This window comes from Lycorma delicatula, chromosome 3 (assembly GCF_047948215.1).
Source record: "Lycorma delicatula isolate Av1 chromosome 3, ASM4794821v1, whole genome shotgun sequence".
NCBI classification, from domain to species: domain Eukaryota; kingdom Metazoa; phylum Arthropoda; class Insecta; order Hemiptera; family Fulgoridae; genus Lycorma; species Lycorma delicatula.
The window spans coordinates 150,280,642-150,304,629 of record NC_134457.1 but is presented as its reverse complement, the minus strand read 5'-3'; the positions used below and the strand labels follow the sequence as shown (position 1 = coordinate 150,304,629).

The 23,988-nt window shown below is 28.4% G+C and overlaps 1 protein-coding gene and 1 long non-coding RNA gene across 4 annotated transcripts in view; both read left to right on the top strand.

Moving 5' to 3' along the window:
* The window catches only part of LOC142322109 (zwei Ig domain protein zig-8-like), a 705,864-nt gene that overhangs the window by 281,923 nt on the left and 399,953 nt on the right, over window positions 1-23,988 (top strand). The window lies entirely within an intron of this gene.
* The window catches only part of LOC142322111 (uncharacterized), a 143,588-nt gene that overhangs the window by 24,267 nt on the left and 95,333 nt on the right, over window positions 1-23,988 (top strand). For both annotated transcript variants that reach the window (XR_012755777.1, XR_012755778.1), the window contains exon 2: window positions 17,956-18,084. This is a non-coding gene — a long non-coding RNA (uncharacterized LOC142322111). The remainder of the gene's footprint in view (window positions 1-17,955; window positions 18,085-23,988) is intronic.

The following is a 23,988-nucleotide window of genomic DNA, read 5'->3' as shown; positions in this document are numbered from 1 at the left end:
CTTGGTAATATAGTATATTACTGATAAAAGTCGTTCCATAATAAATTTAAAAAAAAATCAAGTTGTTCTTTTATTATTTCTCAATAACGTTTATTCTGGAGCGCGTAATTTCATTACATTTCTACAGTTCCCTAAGAATTAAGAAAGACTTAATAGAATAACAAGTATCCTTTTTCATGTAATTTTCATCCTTCTAAAAAATTAAATTCATATGAAATAAACAAAAAAAATTTCAAATTCTGTAAATTACCTGATAAGTAATCTTTCATTACTTAATTTCGATGGGTTTTTTTTACAAAAAGATTTTCCGATTATTGTAAATTTTTCAAATATTTGCTTGTTATCAAGTATGTTATTTTGTTATTTACAAATACAAATTAAAAGTTATTAGTAATTATAAGAACACGTGTTGAATGAAACATCAGCTAAATTTTATTGAGGATAATACTACTCGATAGAGTTACTGAGAGGTAAAAAGAATGAAAAAAGATATCTTGATATAACATTATGTATTTAAATAGCTTTATTGCTTACGAATAGACACACACTACTATATGTCTTCTCCATCAGCGTCTTAGTTGCTGTATAAAAATTTTTGATAAGTCGACTTGTCCAAATTTTGGTACAGAAAGGATGTATTGTGATCGTGAAAAATTTCGGTTTACATATTTCAACTGAAAAACCATTTTGAACATCCCTGAATCAATTTTGAATAGTTTCAGCGTGACGTCTGTACGTACGTACGTATGCAACTCGCATAACTCAAAAACGATTAGCCGTAGGATGTTGAAATTTTAGATTTAGAACTGTTGTATCATATAGTTGTGCACCATTACTTTTGACTAGAATCGATTTGACCAAAAATGTCCAAACAAAAACCCAGAAATAAAAAAAAATTGGATCTTGGACTTTTTCTTAACTTAAGTAATATTCAGAGCTTATAAAATTCAGAGCTTTTCAACGATATTTTATAAATGGTACTTATTTTCATTAGTTCAGTTTTATAGCGAGATAAAATTTTAATTAATGAATAATTTTGATCTTACAAGGGGAAAGAACATTGGTTCGAATTCGACTTCATTTCCTTTTTATTTTTTAACTATTTTTTTTATTTTTTTATTTTATATATATAGATTTATTTATAATTATTAACTTGTCATTGTAAAAAACACTTTACAATAAATAATAATTCAATAATAACATTAAAAAAAATAATAAAATATGTAAAAAATCAGAAGTTAGTAAAATAAAATTTTGTGTACTTTTAAAAATATGTAATTTAATAGGCGTACAAGGAAGTCATATGGTATCTACGTCAAATTTGGTGAAATATCTGATTATTTTTGCGTATAATTGAATATTGCGTGTTAGAATTTTACGATGAAGACACGTAAACAGTGTAGTATTCACACACGCAATATGGTTCAAATCGGTGACCCGATTTGAACTTATTTGGTTCTCCATTTCTTCTGTATACATGTTTTTTATACATTTGTTTCAGTCTACTTTATAATAAATATCGCTTTAAAATTTAGTAATCTTCTTCTGTTTCATTTTTCTTTTCTTTTTTTTGATGGTTACATCATAATAATTTAAAAAATACAGTATTAGATAGGCATAAGACTTACATTTATTTATCTATCCTAATATTTCAGGTAAGATTGTTGAATTAATAATTTTATAAATATTTGATGTTAACAAAAACTAATATTTTAGCAACTGTGTTACTATCCACTTTATTAAATAATTAGAGGATTTATCTCAGTATAAGATGAAATAAGTCTAAATGAAGTGCAGCAGAAAATGTAAAAGGCGTACAAGGAAGTCATATGGTATCCTTATCAGATGTTTGGTAAATAGATTATAGTCTGTACTTGAAGAAACCAATCCAATAATTTTTGCTGTTACTATGTTCCAAAATCATTAAAAAAAAAATTGTGTATGTATACGTAGTGTGTTTGAATCGTTCATTGTTTAAACGATTTATAATATTTTAAAATATTGTAGAATGTTTTGTACATAACTAAGCCATGAAACTTTTGATAACTTTTGACATTTTTATGAGTTATACATAGAACTAAATATTCGATTAAAGTAACAAAATTATTTTTGTAATATTAGACCCAAAACTTACACACTCCAGAATAAACGTGATACGTTTCACGTGAAACGTGATTGAAAAATGATAAAAGAACATCTTGATTCTTTTTTTACTTTATTATGAAACGAGTTTAACACTATATTATCAAATTTCAGCTCATCGGAAAAAATAATCCACAAAGAATACATTATAATTATTATTTCTATTTATTTTTTCATCAAACAGTAATTTTAATCATTCAATTACTTATTTTTTACATAACATATGTACCAATAGATAGTTAAATTAGTTATAAAACGTATAGCTACATACTAATAGTTAGTTACCCAGCCGAGTTGGTCTTTTGGTAACTCGTCAACGTAAATCAGCTGATTTTGAAGTCGAGAGTTATGAGATTCAAATCCTGGTAAAGAGAGATGCTTTTATTTGGATGGTCGGCCTGAGTCTGTTCAAAACTGCACGTTTATCGGTATATTTACACTGATCTTGATAAGTCACTAATGACTAATTTCTGATGCGACTATAAATAAAAATATTAAAAAAATAAAGTTATTATATATAATATCTAATAGGCACATTTGCTGTGTCTAGTTTCGTCATTATTCAATACAAATAATTTATATGTTTTTTAATTATTTTGTATAATTATTAATCATTATAGTGTTTTACACTTTTTATAAAACTTGTTTCCGATGAGAATTAAACAAATTATTGAATCGTAACTGATAGTTTTCGATATACACTGAAATAATTAATTATTTTACAACAAATTTTCTTCATCTATCTGTATCATTACATAAATATTAATTAAATTAAACGTGTGGTAATCCATTTAGTAAAAACAAATAAAAAAGATTATTGCATTTTATAAAAATAATTTCAGTCTATAGGGATACAAAAAAAAACTCTAAAAACTCTAGGTTAAATCCGTTATGTGAACGCTTCACGCAAGTACAATACAGTATAGAGAAACGTGACTGTAATGTAGATTCCCTAATTGGTTCCTGCACTACAACATTATTAAATTATTTTATTATGCCTTATTGTTTTTATCATAACCTTTCATTAAAAATAATTATGGCAAAAAATAAATAAATAAAGTATAACATCGTTTGTTCCTTAAAATTAAGTTAAGTGTGACATTTTATCCATTTTTTTCTTTTTGATAATATTATCCATAAATATGTCAATAATACTAATTTAATCTTTTGATCATTCAGAATATAATAATATTCTACTTAATGAAGGGTTTAAAAGATTTTTGTTATAATATTCAACTGCTGCAATTTGCAAAACAAGTATAGCTATCCAATTTATCATGTTTAGAATGAAAGAGAGAAATAGATTGGTTTAAAATGAATATAAAATGGAACAAACTTTATATTATAAATAGCAAAAGGAAATTCATTAAAATAAATTTAAACATAAAATCATACATTTATATTTATTTGTAATTTCAATTCTCTTTAAGACATAATATTTAATTTCATATGCTTCAAATATTGCGAAAGCACTTAGATTTTTACTCGTACTTTCAATATTCATCTATTCATTTTTTAATATTGCTAATAACATACACACACACACACACACACACACACACACACACACACACACACACACACACACACACACACACACACACACACACACACACACACACACACACACACACACACACACACACACACACACACACTCACTACTTTTCAATTCATCTCAAATTATTAATATGTAAATATGTCCTTTTACTTAATTTTGAAACATACATACTTAAAGTAATAAAGTCATGACTGACCCATTTTTTATATAAAAAATTGTATATCTAAATAATATCTTGAAAAGTCTGTATGTCATCAACAAACCTTTGTGATTATATAGACGATCAAAAAAAGATTTTAGCAAAACAATAATTCTAAAAGAGTGATTTGGATAAACCGAGCAGCTTCTGACGTAATCTGAACCGACAGTAGAGTTAAAGATAAGGCATAAACAAAATTTTACACATATCTATTTCTTTATATTCATATTTTTAATTTAACTTTCAAAATTATTTTTTTTAGTTCCATTAGAGTAATACAGATTAATGTTGGCTTCTTGTAATTTTTTCATTTTGTTCTTTGTTTAAATGTATTTATTTGTATTTGTTGATGATTATAATATTTTGTCATGAGACAATCATAGATTGTTTTTATGTTATCCTAAGTATATAATAATGTATCTTATATTTATATATATAAAAATTACATTATTTAAACGAAATAAATAATGCCTTACCCTATTTTCGTTGATATTAGGAAACTTATGTTATCGAACGTCAGTAACCGATATACCTTCCTTTTTTTTCTGTTTAGCCTCTGGGAATCACCGTCAGGTATTACTTGAGAAGATTAATGAGGATATGTATGAATGTAAATGAAGCGTAGTCTTGTACAGTCCCAGGTCGACCATTTCTGAGATGTGTGGTTAATTGAAACCCAACTACCAAAGAACACCGGTATCCACAATGAAGTATTCAAAGTAACTGTATTACTTGAACGCTGGAACTCTCGACTTCGAAATCGGCTAATTTGCGAAGACGCGTTCATCACTAGACCAACGCGGTGGGTTAGTAACTTATATACCTAAATCATTTTATCATGACTCTGGAAAAATGGTTTTATTAAAGCAAAAAAACTAAAATAATCTAACTACACCGAGTTATTTAGATTTTATTATGTTTGAAATACTAATTTTTAATCATTATTTATTAATAAATTTTATTGAAAATTTCTTTAAATTTATAACATAATGAACTCGTTTTTACAAAATTAAAATCTGTTCGATTTTTTTTTTCATTTACGTAATATCTAAGTCTAAAACTTTAATTATTTATTTTTTATAATTCTTTTTTGGGCGTAGTCACAAATATGAAAACTGAAGGATTACTAGAAATTTTGCTTCTTACGAATTTTCATTAGTATTAAAAATTTACAAAATGATCACTCTTTCCTTTAAATCCCAACACTAATAACAACCACAAAATAAGTAATTAAAAATTGGTATGTTTTAAAGGTGTGAGTTATTTCTAAATTCTGTAATAGAATCCAACCATTGGTGACTAAAAACTTGAAAAAATCGATTTTAAATTTTAATTACCCTAACTAAGTTTAGTCTAGTTTTTCTGAAACTTTCTACTGTATAAAAACAAAAATCGTATAAAAATATAACTTTCATAATCTACAAATTTTCAAAAGTTTATTATTAAAAAAGATTACCTTTTAGATTATGCTATTAAGCAATATTGATATAAAAAAAAAATTGTATTAACTGAAGTTGACGCGTAAGAATTTGTTTCAAAATAAATTACATTAGCTTTGTTTTTGAGATTTATTTTTAATTCATTTCTCGTAGAGTAAAACTTCTGTTATTTTCTTTATAAACCCCTTCTTTACCTTGAAATGTAAGTCGTTGAAAAGGTTTGTTACGACTTAAGATTGTTACTGCTATTTTAAGGGAGAAAAGTTAAGAATAAAACATGAGATTTGGTAGTAACACAGACATTCTGTTTTAACATTTTCAAGATTAATACGTAAAAAAAACCAAATTCTTTCATTTTTAATCGTTTCAAAAGATTTTAGGGTATTTTAAAAATTGATCATTTTAGTGCACATTAGACAATTCATATATTCTTCATAAAATTTTCATAGATTAAATATTTAAACTTTTATTTTTTAAAACCTGTTTCCAAGATAAGAAAAGAGTTTATTGTTAAGTTAGAAGTAGAAAAACTTTGTTTAATCATTAGGTGAATTTGTTCTGTAACAAAAACTTCTCAACTTTTAGTTCACCATTTTTTTTCGTTGTCGTTTTAGTACATATATCTGTCTCATTCTTTCTACATCAGTTGCTTAAAATCTTAGTTTCAACTATCAATTAAATGTTTCTAATTCTTAATTGTTTTTACATCATACAGTCAAATTATTTAACGATGATTGCTTTAATATATAGCTCAAAACTTATTTCTTCTCTTTAAAATGTTCTGCTTTAGAATTTATCCCTGATAAATTCATCTAAAAGAATTCTTCGCTTCTTACTAAATCAATCCATTTAATTTTCAACGATTTTCTGTGACAAACTTTACAAAATCCTCGTACACTATTTTTTTACCTCATGTATTGTCGATTTTTCTGTCTGAAAGGTTTACATTTCATATAATTTTTTTTGATCTTTTTTCTATTGTCTTATGTATACTACTTATTATTCTGTCAAAATTATTTAATTAAACGCTAAATTAAAGCTAATTAAATAACGACAGTTTATAAATTTATTGCTTAAGATACATAAGGCAAACTAACAAAAGTGTTGAACCTATAATAAAGAAGGACTTGGTTCATTACAGATATAGAAGGACAGAGAAATTATCTGTTGCACAGCATTGGCTGATAACAGGGCATAAAATTCATTTATTAGAAATGATGGTTTTAAAAGATACATGAAATAAACAGAAATAATTTTCAACATTTAAAAATCAGCCTATGTAGTAAATGACATGCTATGTATATAATATGAAAATTACTAACTGGTTTGCTTATCAAGAACATGGCAACGTAATGCATGTTTTGATAAATATAATTTGTGTCCGTTACTGAATATCTCGAAATAATAATAAAGAAAACTATACGCCACAGAGTCACTACTCTGACTTTTAAAATACTTCATTTATACAAACTATTTTAATAATGCTTCATTTAAAGAAGTTATTTATCCTAATATTCTGAAAACTGCTATAGTTCGCCCAATTTATAAATCAGGTTTTCATGGTGATGAGTCAAACTACTGTATAGGGCGATTTCTATTCTTTTGGATCTGGATAAAATTTTTGAACCTGTATAAATAAAAGATTATATAAATATGTTGAAGAAAATGGGTTTCTTGGAAGGAGTAAGTTTGGGTTCCGGAAGGCCTGGATGTAAATAAACTCTTTGTAGATTTATCTAATTATATAAATGAGAATTTGGATAAGGGAAACCATGTTTTAATTTTCTTTATCGATTATTCTAAAGGTTTCAATGTCCTTTCTCATTCAGATTACTGAGGAAGATTAAAGAAATTTGGGTTGGTGGAAGTATGGCTGACCTAGTTTCAGAACTATTTATCTAACATAAATTTCTATGCAAAATTTTGTAAATGACCGAGTCGAGAAACTCACGTAGATTCCTGTGTCACTCAGGAGATCTTTGTGTAATTGGTACGGATATTTTTTTAAATTTTGTAGGTTATATCATTTCGCTAATGATGTTGCTCTAGTCATAGCAAATTCTTCTTATGAATGCGTGCTGTATTTCATATGCAAAAGATCATAAGCATTGTTTCACTGTACTCATGATCAACGCTTAATTATTAATGAAAAAAGAAGGCTGTAATGCACATCCCAAAAATTAAAAAAAAAATAAAACAGTAATTAAAGAAAAATTAGTTTTAAAAACACATACCTGTATTTGTTTGCAAAATACGAGTAATACAAATTCCTGCAATTTTTACCTTATAAATCCGAACATAAATATTTAGACGTTATTATTAATGAATCTTTTTCGTTGAAGCAAGTTAATCTGCTCCAATGCAAAGTAACAATGTACATAAGATGTATCATTTACTGTTTCATTCCCCAATTTTTTTTTTTAATCTCCGGATCCACCGTTATATATTCTTCAGAGGATGAGATGAATTATTTGTAGCGTGTGTGAAAATGCCATGCCTGACCAGGATTCGAACCCGGGACTTCCGGATGAAAAACCGAGACGCTACCACTCGCGCCATGGAGGCCGGCGTCCCCCGAAATTATATTTAAAAAAATGTATGTTACGTATTATTTGAGTCAATCTTAAGATATGGTATTACTGCATAGGCGCATGCTGAGGATTGTGACTTACATAGAATCCATTCTATCCAAATAGAAGTAATTAAAACTAATCTAAAAACCTAGTAAGTTATATTTCAAAAAACTTCTATCATCGAGAGATCTGCTGTATCAAAGTATTATGAATAACTTTTTCTCAGCAAACTTTAAAAAAATAAAAAGTATGAGCTATGAAACTGTAACACTCTTATTTTGTGCAGCGGTCTAGTTACAAGTAGGTAGATTTCACCGGTACTAAATAGGGAATAAAAAAGATTTCCTACTTAAAATTAAGAAAACCTTCAAATTTACTCAATAGACACTGGTTTCATGTGAATAAAAGTTTCACATATTTAGTATACGACAAGCCCATCTTCTTACAATTCCAGCAAAATTTTGGTCATTCCTGGTCATATCAAAACTTGTTTCAGACAAAAGTTTTAGGTAATGTTTAGAGAATTAACGACCACTTTAAACCAATTCGATACTGTGGCTATTCAGGAAGGTATGATTTTCTTTGTCTTCAAAACCTTATTTTTTCCACCCCCTGGGCCAATGATTGGTGATATCAAAAAACTTTACTTCCATAAGTTCTAGACCCTTATGCAAAAAATAGTAGGAACTTTAAACAAATTCGATATTTTACTTAAAAAGAAAGTTATAGAATTTTTTTTCGAAAAAGCCCCCCATTTTAATTCCCATAGTCTGATTTTAGTCGTTAACGAACTCAACGAGATTTTCTGACGAGTTATTTTTAATGAATAATTTGAAAGTGATTGGCGTAAAATTATGGCAGTTATCGGGTCTACATGAAATATATATTAAATGTATATATGTGTATATATATATATATACGTTTGCGCTAACGGTGGTTTTGGGGATGTGAAACGCGAAGATATGTCCAAATTTTCCGGTAGTCGAATCATGGTACCCTTTATAATAGGTAATTTTCTTATGAAATCTACCTAAAACATTAGATTGTCCAAAAATATAATGAAATAAACTATTTTTTTAATATGGGAAGGTTTTACACGTTTACAACCCCTGTTGAAAATTGTATTAGTAAAATTGGATAATTCCTTCGGTTTGGAAAATAGATATTTTACATAAAAATAAAAACGTTAATTTATTTTTAATTATTAAAGAATTTTTACTGATTTTGAGTAAAAATCCATTTAAAACCATGACCTCGTTATTAATTAAACATCGGACCTTTAACTATTAAATTTCACTGTATTATTTTTAAGTCATTTAAATATAAAATGATAGGTTGATATTAAAGAGTGTAAGCTGCCCTATCCAATTCGTATTTTATTATAATAAAATATTAAATTTAAATTTATTTTTCATATTGTAATATATTATAAGCGTGTCATAACAAGTGTATTATTCGTATATTTTGTTAATAAATTTTGTTTTTATAAGAGAGGCATTTTTAATGTTATTACGTTCTATTAATTGAAATTTTTATCTCTTTAATTTTTAAAAGGCAAATGTAATAATATTTTTCATTACTTTACACCGAACACTCGTTTATATTTGTATTTTGTAATGTGTCGACATTAGAATATAAACAACAAAAAACACACAGAATGTTTCTAAAATGGTGGACTGGCTATAGTTTTTCGGATTCTACTTGTAAAACTAAACAAAAAATATCGTTAGGAAAGATGGCAATTTCTCCTTCGTTCTCCCCGTGTCAGCCATTTTGTTATTTTTATATAAAAATGTATATCTCAAGTTCGGATACACGAATCACATTAATATTTAATAAACCTCTTGGTTATTAAAATTTTAAAGTTATCAAAAAATGAGGACTTAAATACCTTCGCAAATTACAAAATGGCGGCCATGTTTATTTTTCAATCCGTTATATCTCCATAAATATTAGTTTTATCAAAATGTATATAATTGCTTAAATATTAAGCCTTTTATTATGAAACAAATGACATTATATTTTTCTAAATTTGTTAAATAGTCGAGTTATGGGAGAAAATTGATGTTGTAATTTTGTCATAATTATTAGGTCTATTAGTGTGAAAAAAAATTATTACTTAAATATTTGATACTAATTTACAATATTAGAATAGAGATAACAATATTTCATCGAATTGAACATGAAGTGGAGGATATGAAAACAAAGACATAATTACAACATCAATTTTCCGTCATAACTCGGCATTTGTTAACCGATTTTCAAACACCAAATGCAATTTTGTTCGAAATAAATGCTTAATATTTTATCCAATAACGTAGAATTTTATAAAACTAATATTTATGGAGATATAACGGATTGAAAAATAAACATGGTCGCTATTTTGTAATTTGCGAAGGTATTAAAATCCTGAGGTTTTGCTAATTTTAAAACTTTATTACCAAGACGCCTACCAAATATTAACGTGATTCGTCCATCAAAACATGAGATGTAAATTTTTATATAAAAATCACAAAATGGCGGACAGGAGGAGAACGATGAAGAAATTACCATTTTTCCTAACGATATTTTTGTTTGGTTTTGCAGTTAGAGATTCGAAAAAGTATAGCAGCCCACCACTTTAAAAACATTCTCTATATGTAACCTTTTACTTTGAGGGTTATTTTTTTCTTTCTGTTTAGCCTCCGAACTACCGTAAGGTATTACTTCATATGTATGAATGTAAATAAAGAGTGGTCTTGTACAGTCTCAGGTCGACCATTCCTGAGATGTGTGGTTAATTGAATCCCAACCACCAAAAAACACTGGTATCCACTATCTAGTATTCAATTCCGTAAAAAGTTATTCTTGCCTTTGCTAGGATTTGAACCTCAGAACTCTCGATTTCGAAATCAGCTGATTTTCGATGACGAGTTAACCACTAGACCAACTCAGTGGATTTACCAATTAAGCCTCCTACTCTTCTTGATCTGCTATGTTACATCAGTGAATACAATAACCAGGGACTAGTTACCAATAAAATAATTTGGGACCGATTAAAATAATTAACTCTTATTTACAAATCTCGATTTTTACCTCCTTGTATGAAGTAAAGGAAGTATTATGAGCGCGAAAAATTTCGGTTTTCAAATTTCAACGGAAATTTCCATTTGACCACCTCTGTATCCATTTTGATAGGTATTTTTATAGGTAGTTTTCTTAAGAAATCTACCTATAAAAGCTAACAAGACAATAACTATAACAAAATTATACTAGTAGTCCCCACAGTTATATTATCCAAACATAGTTACTGAAGTTAAGTAGGGTAGTACTTGATTAGTTAACTAAATACTTAAATAATAAACAGTTAATATACTTAATAATTATTCTAGTGAATCATGGTTTAGTACTATTGTCACCAACAGTATAGAAAACAACAATGAAATAAGTTACCACCAATGGTGAATTGAGTAATATCGAAAAAATCGTGATGTGGCGTTAATGCTCTAAAGAACTTTCTGATTCGTTACTTGTATTAAATAATTACAAATAGATCTATTATTTAGTACTTTGGACTTTACTTCTTTATTTTGAACCTCTTCATTTTAACGAAATCACAATTTTCTTCTACACTGTTAGTACTGTAAAAGGAAACTTTTCTACGTATACAATTATAAACTTTTTTTCTTTAACATTACATTATAAACAATAACCCAATTTTTCACATTCTACAGGGAATAAGTCGAGGTGGAAGGGGAAAAATGTACGACTGTTATGTCCAGCTTGAAATAATATTTCGTTAATGTTATATTCTTTTGTGTTGTTCTTACTTAATTCTAATAATCTATCTGAGCAACATATCGATTAACACGAACCTATTAATAGGAAAAACATTCTCTACGTTTCAAACATAAAAATATTTAATTATAAAAAACCTAACATTTTTTAATTAAAAAAAGGAAAACTTAATTTAATTTGATATGGAAATAAAATCAACATAGAAATAAAATTCAAGAGCAAAACGCTTTGAGTTAAAAAAAACTCTGCAAAGGAATATTTTTTCATTCAGCTAATCTGTATTACATGTTTACAACTACGAAATGAAGCAGTTTCAGCACTCGACATTTTTAGTGCAGTAAGTTAGCAAGTTATCTATGATAAAAACAGATCTTGTCAGGAGGCTTGGTATCAACTTTTCTTTCAACCATTTTAAATAATTAAAAAAGTTTATTTCTCCATGGTAGTCACCTTTACTTCGAGTAAATTATAATATTCTTAAGGCATTATCAATGAATCCGTCAATTATTTTAACTATGTAATATTATTAATTGATGCCCGTCAAAATAAATACGGTAATTCAAATTTTGCATTGTCATTTGGTGTTGCCATTTCTAGCCTTTAATTGTGAATGCGTCTTAACCACAAGCAAGATCAGCGTGCTTTTCTCCCCTCATTTTTTTTGTTCCTGAGACGTGAAAATCTGCAATATTGATTATATACGTTTAATTAGTAGAGATGTATTCTCTTTATTGTTACACGATTTAAAAATCATAGTTGTCAAAACTTTCTTGAAACCTAAAATCAGGTCAAAAAGTGGGAGCGAATACTCCCTTATTTCCATATAAAATATTATCTTCTTCAATTTTAAAATGAATTTCAGCAATAATGAAACAAATGAAAGTTTAAATAGAAGTTAAACAACAAATAGCGGATTATTTCATTTATTTATTTATTTTTTTATAATTGTTGTTTATTTTATAACTTCTTAAGATCCATAAAAACAACCGGGTAAATTTTTTTAGTCATAATATAATAAATTAGAATCACATGTTTGGATGTGAATTAATTTTTGAGCTAATGTTACAATTTCTGTGTTCATAATATTGATACAAAAACTACTAAAAATATATTTACAAACAGAAAGAGACCCAGGACCTCAACACGAAATGCAGAGACGTTACATACTAAGCCCCGGAGGTCGGAGTGGTTAATTTTAATTGTCACTTTTGTAAATAAAATTTTTGTTTTTTTTTCAAAAAATCTTGAAAATAACTTTTTAAATATTTAAGGGTTAAAAATTTCAAATAATTGTTTGCTAAACAGTTATTAAGTATATACGTCACTTACAAGCTTCTTAATTAATTCTATTCTAAAGTTTACTAGGCGCAAGACTTTATGCTTCCCTGCTGAGAAGAGGATATTGATATGCTTTTGGATTGAAATCATGTAATGTAGGTGTTTGTTACTTGCGTATCATGACATTGCAGATAGTTTGTAAAGTTTTCTTATTGATTTACGTAGACTTGAACTGTTTATTAACGGCATATGTAGTTCAGATACACAATATAACAGTAGCGTTACTGGATCCATGTCGGTATTATGAATAAATAATTTCAGTCTACTCAGAAAATATTTGTATTCTCACTCAGATTAAACTAAAATTTTCTATTTAGTTTTTATAAATTTAAAATTAAAAGCATAAACGTTTATAGAAAATATGTAACAGAAAATGAAACGGATTTTGATAATGATGGATAAATACATTAATTCTAGTCGTACGTTAAATTATTACTATTTCTTGGAGTTTGGAAAAATTCTCTACTTATATGCCTATTTTTATATTGTTTAAAGAACGTAATATAATAACGCTAGAAGTTACGTCATTAAATAATCCTTTATTGATTTAATTATATGTTCTGTAATGAAACGCAGTTATTCATTTTAAAGTCGATTTTTTTTTTCTATAGATTGTACCTTCATAATTTTTCTCAGATATAAATTCTCAACAAATTTTTTTATTTATTTGGAATTAAACATAGTAGATTTATTGTTAACATACAAAGGTTAATTTACCCCATTTTTTGGCATTCTAACAATTTTTTCGGAGTTATAAAATATCAAATTTATCCCTTAATTTTCTCTCTAGAATTTAAGTTTAAGGCTTCATTTTACCCGTGGAGCAGAAATCAGGGTAAGATGTTTCTCTAGTCGTAATTTGAAAACAAAGCATTTGTAACATATGTTTATAGAATTTATTACCGACCCAAATCGGCAACCTAAGTACTGTCCTACAATTTCCAATCGTTCTGCATAATTATAGTGCACTTCGTTGATTCTTTTATATGGGTGAATTCTCACCGAACTAGTAGTTTGTTAAAGTGTCTGATTATAAGGACAAACATAAAATAAAATAGAATAATAGTTGGAAATAAATATATATTTGACTGTTCTCGTACATAAGTGTTTTTTAAAGTTAATTTTCCTAGAGTACTCTTTTCAGAAAATAACTGATATTACTGTTGAAACGTTATAATTTATGAAATATAATATTAAATTGTAACTTATCTGGATATATATAATCCGAACACTTTTTATGATTACAGAAAAATATTTGAAAAACACCAATGCACAAATATTTTTATATGGTTTATTCTACCGGATGAATTTATTTTTTTAATAATTCATAAAGTTTACCGTTTTTCTTTATTCTTGTTGAAATGATAATAGTTATTTCTATAAAACAAAATTACGTGTTTCTGCACGCCAGTCACTAAAATAGTATCGCTACATCTAAAAATAACACGATTCCATGCTTGACTTACTATTGAAAATGATGAAGTGTTTTTTCATTACCCTCTTCTCTGAGTCATATAAAAAAAATCAAACCCTTAAATATGCAGGTGATATTTGGCTACGAGTGATATTTTAATTCTGAACTGTAAATAATCATTATTATTACAGAAAAAGCAACAACTGCAACGCCCCAATTAGGACAGATTAGTAAAATCTTCTTCTTCTTATCTGGCGCAACAGCCCGGCGTGGGCTTTGGCCTCCTCCACGATTCGTCTCAAATTTTCCCTATCTCTCGCTGCCTTTCACCATCATCGTTATCACCCCCATCGCTTCAGGATGATCCTTTGGTGCATCCTGAAGCCGGTGTGTTATTGGCCTTGCACATTCCAGAATGCAATATTTATAAGAACAGAATGTTTCCGTTTCCAATCTCGTTTGTTTTTACGTGACTATTTTCGTTATCCATAATTACAATTCTTACCTGAGGCTCATCGTTTGGTTTCGTAGCAGTCCTCTTTACAAGGGTAGAGTTGCTAACACCACACCCATCCTCCAACCTGGAGGACCAGTGGATTTTCTTCTAAGAATTCCATTCTCCTAGACAGACTGTTTCTTCTCCAGTTTGCAGAGCTCTATCTACCTTGGATTTAATTCGGGTTATATCCCTGTGCTCATCCGCCCCTTTCGTCGTTGGGAAGTCTTCCTCTTCTAACTTCAGGGCTGTTAGCACCTTCATTAGTTTTTGGTCACTTCTGGGTATTTTATTTCTCCGTACCATCTAGCCAAAGTTGGCGAGAATTCCTCCTTCGCCAGAGTCGGCCCTTGATAGCTAATCCAGCAGCAGCCACGAGAAATTAGCGGAATGTAAAAACTTAATGTATCCTCTTTCTGTTGGACAAAAAACATCTTATTCATGGTACTGTATCCAAGTTGTAGATATGTAGCAGCGGTAGATATCTACGAAAAAAGTTTTGATTTTTTTCTTAATTTTATCTTTTGTTTAGTTAAATGATGATCGAAAATATACTATATTTATCGGGTAAATAAATTCCTTAAACAGAAGTAATTATTCGTAAGTATTATTAGTAGTTAGTATTCGTAAGTAATTATTCGTTTCTCACCCATATGGATATTTTTTGCTGAATAAGTACCAGCAGTAAACTCTTGAAAAAATACCTCAGAAATTTTGAGAAAGAGGTTTGTTTTTTTTACAAAAAAATAAGAGGAAATCACTACATCTTTCGCACAAGACAATTAAAAATGAGTTGTATTTATTATTTTTATTTATTTGAAGTCCTGACCTTCATAAAATCTTTTGTATTACCATCAGCTGTCCTAACGCATTTTGCAAACTACAACTAAAGTATAACTGAATTTAATTTTTTTCTTTTTTTTTGTGGCGCTGTCACTAATATTCTTACACTTACATTAGTAATTTTCTGTTACTAATAAAAAAAAGAAGTATTGAAACTTAGTCAAGTTATTTTACTTTCCTAGGGATAGCTATACGTTAAATGGGAAAGTACGGTGATCATGTTAAAATGTGGGTATGGATTTTTCAAATTTTTACGTTTTAATTTCAAATAGTTCAGCTAGACCAAAAATCGTATTTATGTGCTTAGGTGTGTATGTGTCGCACTGCTTTTGGCCTTATATCTCGGGGTTGACCAAACCGATTTTTCTTTCAATTTGACTCAAATATTTCTGTACATGGAGCATCGATCATATTTTTTTTTTTCAAAATTCATACAGGGTAGAGTGAAAAAAATCAATTTCATTTTTTTGTAAGGCATTTTAGAAAACTTTATTAAAACTAATATTTTCACCGACAATGAATACATAAATAATCAAAAAGTTTTGTGTATCGTTCTTTTGTTTTATTTAAACCCTTCGGATAAATATTAAAAAAAAAATTTTTGGAAAGTTTATACTTAGTATAATCAATATATATGTCTAAAATTTTTGGTGATTATTTAGTTGAGGTGCCTCACGCCGAAATCAGAAAAAAACATATCAATTTCATTCAAAATTATATTTATTCATTTAATACAAACAAAAAAAAAAAAAAATTAAATTCAACAAAAACGCAACAAGTCTACTAAAAACATCACTAAACAACCAAAAACGTACCACAAAACGAAAAATCAGAACTATTAACGAAAACTGCAATAATAATCACGAATAGTCGGAGCAAGAAAAATGCAACCGCAATCATCAAGAGCTGAACCTAACCTTATTAATTATTTCTTACTTAAATAATCAAAACATTATTACTGTTTGATTAGTCAAGGTTAGCGAGCGTAGGTTAAGTTTGGTTAGATTATATTATTTATTTTCATGTTTATATCTTTAAATATAATGTTTCACTATAAGTATTTTTTTTCGATTTTCATTTTCTTATGTGTTATTTGTATCACTATGTAAATTTTTACTCATTTTCTATTTTCCGACACCCAAAATACACCATTAAATGAATAAATATTAATTTTGAATGAATTTGATAAGTTTTTTTTTTGTGATTTCGGGGTGAGACACCTCAACTAAATAATTACCCAATGTATTTATAATCATAGTCTCCAAACATAAATTCAGAAAATTTCTTTGAAAATTCTATTTTTCTTATTTTAGCCTTTATTGAAGGGGATGTCAAATTTAGAGAGACGTTACTTAAGCTCTCTTTAGAGAGACTTTACTTTGTGAAGCTTAACCTATATATGAATATTTTATCTAAAACGTTTCTTAAAATTTATCCCACACGCACCTCTAAAACGTTCATATTGTTTTTTTATATTTTTTACTCTTTTGATTTTTATTATTAAAAATATATATATTTTTTTTTTATTTCCAGTCAATAGTATGAGGACCATTAAAATAATTAATGTAGCTTTGACACCTACATTTCATTCCAGCCAAAAATTAGAAATAGTCTATTTCGTTACTTTAATAAATTTTATCCTTTTATCAAGTTATACTATTAACTGACTTAGCTGGAAAAGTCATGGAAAACTTTGCCAGCTTTTTTTTAATGACGTGATAGATATAAGGAAACATATTTTGTTTATTTTTTACTTGTCTTTTAACATCCGATTATACATAATTTTTGGTTTTATTTTAAATAGGAATTGATAGGATGGGATTTTTTCAGCCAGTTTCCTCTTTTTACGTATTTTTATACTAATATTTTAACCAGTTGATGAGGTGTGAAAGGGACGAAACACATTAATTGTAAATTTATGTACTCTTTTTTTTTCCTGGACCCCTAAAGTCCTGGACCTCTAAAATTCAGAAAATCTTTTTGAAAATTTTCTTTTTTTAAGAATTTATTGATGATGGTAGTGTTAGATTTAGAGAAACCTCTTTAGCAAATTTGTTAAATTTAACATATGAATATATTTAGTTTTTTAAAATTTATTCGCCAATTCTAAGAACTATACATTCTGTTTTTGTTTTTTTTTTTTTTACTAACTTTTAATTTTTATTATTGACAGTTATTGGCTATTATAGTCATGCCATCGCTTTTGGTTAGATAATCATTTCGTCATAAAAAATAACTCACGGATTCGTTCCATGGACAAATATAACACGGATATATTATTAAAAACTTTGTTGAAAGACAAGTAAGTACCTTTATTTAATCGATTAATTTGATATAAGAATTAGATCTGTTACCCGTATTTTGTATTCATATTCTTCGTATTAAATTTTACATTTGTTAATTTTTGAAAAACGCTTTTTCCAATTTTTCACTATGCAAGCTAATTAAAGTTGTCCAGCTTAATAATTAATATCCAAGCTAAAAAATATCATTTACCTAATTTTTTCTCTGCTTTTAGCAAACAGCGTCGTTTTGTCTATGGGTAATATATATAGTAACTTACTAAGCATTTCCAGTGTTATAGCATGAAATAAATAATAGGCTACATTTCTCTGAATTATTTAAATATTTTAAACCTATATAAAATTAAAGTCATTGACTAAATAATACTGCAATCATAATTTTTAACTAATTATAGCTGCAATATGATAATTTTAATCGCTTACATTTTTCATATTTTAATAACAGCAACCAGGGTGCCTAAATAAGAGACCCACGAACATAATACTATCGTTATTATATACTTACTATTGTTAATAGTGAACCCATGAATAATTAGGGTACCTATGCTTAGACATTTTTTCAAATGCATGTCTGTTAATTTCCACATAAATCTAAACGACTGAACGTAATGAAATATATATGTTTATGAAAATCATGGCTGTTTAAAAATTATTAGAAACCCCTCGTTACGAATTTGTTTTATTTTAAGAGAATGAAAATAATTCATAATACTACATGCCTTATTTTATTTTGTAGACATGCTAACTTTTGATTTTTCTTATACTTAACCTAAATATATTCACGCTTAAATAAATTGAAATCGTTACTTGACAATAATAATAATAATAATAATAATAATAATAATAATAATAATAATAATAATAATAATAATAATAATAATAATAATAATATAAATACATGTAAATATAGTATTATAAATTAAAAGGAAAAGGTAAGATAAGGTATTTTATTAAAGTTTTTATTTCCTGAAATTTGTTGTAATGGTCAATATTTATTTCGTAATATTTTATATGTATTTAGAATACTAAATACATATAATAATAATAATATTAATACATTATAATAATATTATAATACATATAATATATATATTTCCGTGTAAATATTAAATAAATCTTTTGATATAAATGAAAGTAGTTTCATATTGTGAACTATAGGTTACATGAAAATGAAGTTAAATTAACAAGTGAAATCTATTTCTTCTGTATTTTCTCTCTCTCTCTAATTATTCAATTATTATTAATATTTAATGAAAATTTAGCAGAGTGCTGTCACAAATATATACAGAATATAATTAAAAGACAATTATTCATAATATATAAAACAGAGTTTAGGCAGCTTGAAAATACGACATGATCATGTATATGTATATGTGAATACGATATGTATTCACACGACTTTCATGTATACCCTATTCGTCCCATTCATAGCTTTACATTAAGGACGTATTCATTTTTATAGTATTTTTAATGTAGCGGGTGATCCAAAATGAACTTCACAACTTTAAAGGCGTATAAAAATGTATTGAGGTAACTTGCAGATGCGGTAAAGTCTCATTTCATAGAAAATCACATCAAATTTGTCACCCAATATTGATCAGAGGTAATGATCAATATTGATCATTACCTCTGCAGGTGCGGTGTTAATTCGAGCCTTAGCTCAATAAGATCAGCGGGTAAAGGTACATACCCGATCTTTAATGAAACCCCTCCAGAAAAAATCTAGCGGGGCAAAATCTGGAGAATGAGACGGTCGTGCAATTGGATCTTCATCAACAGTTCACCGACCTGGGAATCGAGTATCAAGAAAATCTCGGACTTCTAGGCGGTAGTGAGGTGGTGCCCTGTCTTGCTGATAGTAATAGCGTCCATCTTCGTCATCATAGACTAACTGAGGAATTAGAACAGTTTGAAGCGTATCTAGATAAACGATACTATTTACGATTGCCTCCTGGTAAAACAACGGGCCGTACAGTCTTTGTTTGCTCATGGCAAAAAAAACATTGACCTTAGGCCTCTCACGAATATGCTGCATGAGGGTTTTTGTTATCCCATATTCGGCAGTTATGGGTGTTCACCTTGCCTCTGATTTGAAACGATGACTCATTACTAAAAATTGCATCTGTAAAAATGTTTTGTCATCTGCAATTCTATCCATCATTTCCACACAAAACTCTAACCGAGCAAATTTGTCGTCATCTATAATGTGTTGAACCATGGCTGGTTTTTATGGTTTCAAGTGCAATCTTTTACGTATCACACGCCAAACAGTTGTTTGTGGAATGCTATTCTCACGTGATGCACGTAGAGTTTAATTCTTCGGACTACGTACAAAGTTTTCTCTGAGTTGTTCCACAGCAGCTTCAGGGATCCGTGGGCATCCTGGAGATTTTGTACGTTTAACAGAACAACCTGTTTCAATGAATATATACTGCCAAGAGTAAACTGTACGTCTGCTAGGAGGTTCCTTACAGTAATATTTACGAAAATGATTTATTCCTGTGCATATTTACTAGTACCTTCAATCTCCTGTTCATTGACATTTTGTTCTCAGGTCTCCCTAACCCGGTTATCATTTACTTCTAAACATTCATTCTCTTTAATGTAACTAGGTCCATAATCTCGCTGGAATAGTCCGCACCTTGTCGTATTCCATTTACCTCCAACGGTGTAGAGTACTATGCCGCCTCCTGCATGACAGCGGTTAAGAAACTTGTAGCTACATCCACATCATCAGTGCACTTCAGCCCTGTGTCGAAATGTAATTTATCCTCAATTCAACTACTGGGTATTTGGAGGTATTTGCAGAGGAATTATAAATGTATTCTAACCAAATGTAACCTACGCTCGCTACTCAAGATTATCGAACGAAGCAAGCGTAGATTAAGTTTGTTTAGGTAATATTTATAATTTATTGTATGTTTATAATATAATCATAATGCTTATATTGGACCGCTCTCAGGTACATTTGGAAGAACCATGTTTGAATAAAATTGACAAGTAGAAATAAAAAAATATGCTAGCCAGCGAAGCGAGCATAGGTTAAGTTTGGTTAGATTATATTTGTAATTTCTCTGCAAATACCTCCATGTACCCACTGATTCGAAAGAAAAAATTAGCTATCGGATTCCGAAAAAGAACCGATTGATATTCCATATTGCTATTTTCCGGTAATTTCTCCTCAAAAACTTTTGAAATTACCTTTGTTAACAGATTTAGCAGGTTCCCAATCAGTTAAACCAAGAACTCAATATTACTCGCATTTCAAATTTATCTAGTGAAATTTAACTCTTATTATAGTTTCCCATCACATCATCGACGGATCGGGGATGAGGATTGAAATATTCATAAAAGTGTTATAGTTACTATTATTCGAATTTCTTGTGCTACTCTGTCCTAAAGACGGGAAATCACCACGATCTAGGTTGTAGCATTTGTCTCTTGGACCCTGAGATCTCATAAGAATGTCTGTCGGAGCATAACTCCTCTTTTTTTCTTTTCTTTAATGAATTTCTTTATAAACCTTGCACTCTTTATACTTTGTAAAGTGATCATCATAGCATAAAGCACAAATAGTCCTTTGTTCTACTGCACACTTCTCACGGCGGTTTGGTCTCATGCAGTTATTTCTAGTGTGACCATACTGTTGACACCTCGTACATTGAACCAGTCCCAGAGTCCTCTTTGGGCTTTCAAATACAGCGCAACAATTAGCTGAGTACTTTATTCCGAACACATACTTATTACTCGTATTATCCTTAGCTTCCAGATTCACGAAAAGTTGGTCAACGGCTCTTTTGTTACTCGGTGGCGAGCGTCACCGGGGTTTGTTACTGCGAACTTTGTGTCTCTGACTTTCAATCCTGATTAACAGTAAGTGGGATTGAATGGTGAAGATTCTTTAACACTACCCGAGAAGCGCTACATCAAGTCTTGTGAAAGAATGTCTTAATAGGTGGAACATGATAAGCTATTTTCTCGTACCTAATGAATTACTTCCTTGTAACTCAATATCCTTCGACAAATGTCGTTTATTATTTATAATTCGTACATTGTTTTCTCCCATGTCTATCACCAATTCTAATAACTCATATAGTTTCGTAATATCCGAAATACCATGTAATACTATTGGAGGAGGTTTAACTTCTTCCTTTTATTGAATAGTACATTTGGTATTCGGTAGATGATCAAATCGATTTAAAAGAGGTATGTAATTTTCAGGAATTGTTTTAGTTACCGTTGGTGTGCGTAACATGGTACAGTTTTCTGTGATGGATTGAACGTTATGGAGTCTGTAATATCAGTATCACTATTATTTCCCGAGGAACCACTCCTATTTTGTATGAGCTCATCTCTTATTAACTTCTTTCGCAAAGACTTCCGTAGACATTTTTGGAACATTTTAATGGTCCACGCTTTCTGTTTAACGCTAAGCAGCTGCTGTTTGTTGATCGGATGCTATTTGGTACAGCCTGAAGTTGGTTCGTAGCAACGTTTTGATTGCTAGGTTATGAAGCGCAGGCCTTACAATGTCTAAACAACTAAAAAATAAAATAAAATTCAAACATAAATCTTACACATTAAATTATACAATCTCTGACTTAAAATCACAATCCGTATAATAAATTACAAAATTAAAATAAAAAATCACACAAGCACTTGGCAACTGATCAACTTCACAAAAATAGCTGATCAGTATATGTGATCACTATGTGTCTTTAAATGAATAAACTTTTAAACATATATATGTTTAAAAGTTATATATATATATATATATATATATATATATACCAATAGTAAACATTTGATAATGAAATAATTCTATTTTATAATAAATACTTGGCAGTATTTTTATGGAACATATTTAAAATTTTGAAATGCATTTTTACAGTTGTTTTTGTAATTGTATGTTTATCTGAATGAAAAGAATAAAAACTATCTTTAATTACACTTTTAGACTCCCGTAAGTTCTTTTCCACATATAATGTGGAAAATATGTAAAAATAGACATCCGTAATTATAATCTAACTAAACCAAAACAACAATTAAACCTAGTTTAAATAAATTTGAATTACAGTATCTCTTTGAGGTTCCTTGAGAAAAACTGTCAGTTTTTATCGGTACTGAAGATTTAGGAGAGAAAAATATACTGTAATTTTTTCATAAATATTGCATTAAATTTGTAAAACAAAAAAAGACTGAGATAATTTTTACAAAAAAAGTAAATAGTTAAAGAATAATAAAGTTCTGAATTTTTCAGTAAATTTAGTCGTGAGAAGATTTTTATTCCTAAAGGAATTGTTTGACATTGGTCAGGTAAAACGAAAATAAATATATATACGATTATTGTCATTATATATGAAAGTTTGTACGCAACTCGCTGAACTTTAATATGTTTTGTGTAAAATTTCACAAAAAATGTCGGTATCGTTTACGAGTATATTTGTAAAACTATTATTCAATCTATTTATTATTTCATTGATTCGACGTTAAATTAATTTATGTTAAAATTCGAATATACTGCGTGCATTATTTGTGTAACCTAAATTCACTGCAACGTACTTTTAATATACATTATTATTTAACCGATTTATTCTGAATTTAATTCTTCTATATCCTGCTGACTGTTCATTACATTAATATTTATAAATACATTCAACAATAATAATTTGAAGTTTAAACACTGCGCGCGCACGCACACACAGAGAGAAATACACATTTTATCCCTTAGGTTCTTAACTTTATTATTTATGTCGTTTATTTTTAATAAAGTTTATGAAAATAAATAAATGTTATTTATATTCATTTTTTGTTACATTCATTCTTCGTTAAAAAGATTAAACTATTATCTCGAAATACTTCAAAATGTGTATTTGAAAATTTATTTGATAAAAATGAACGTT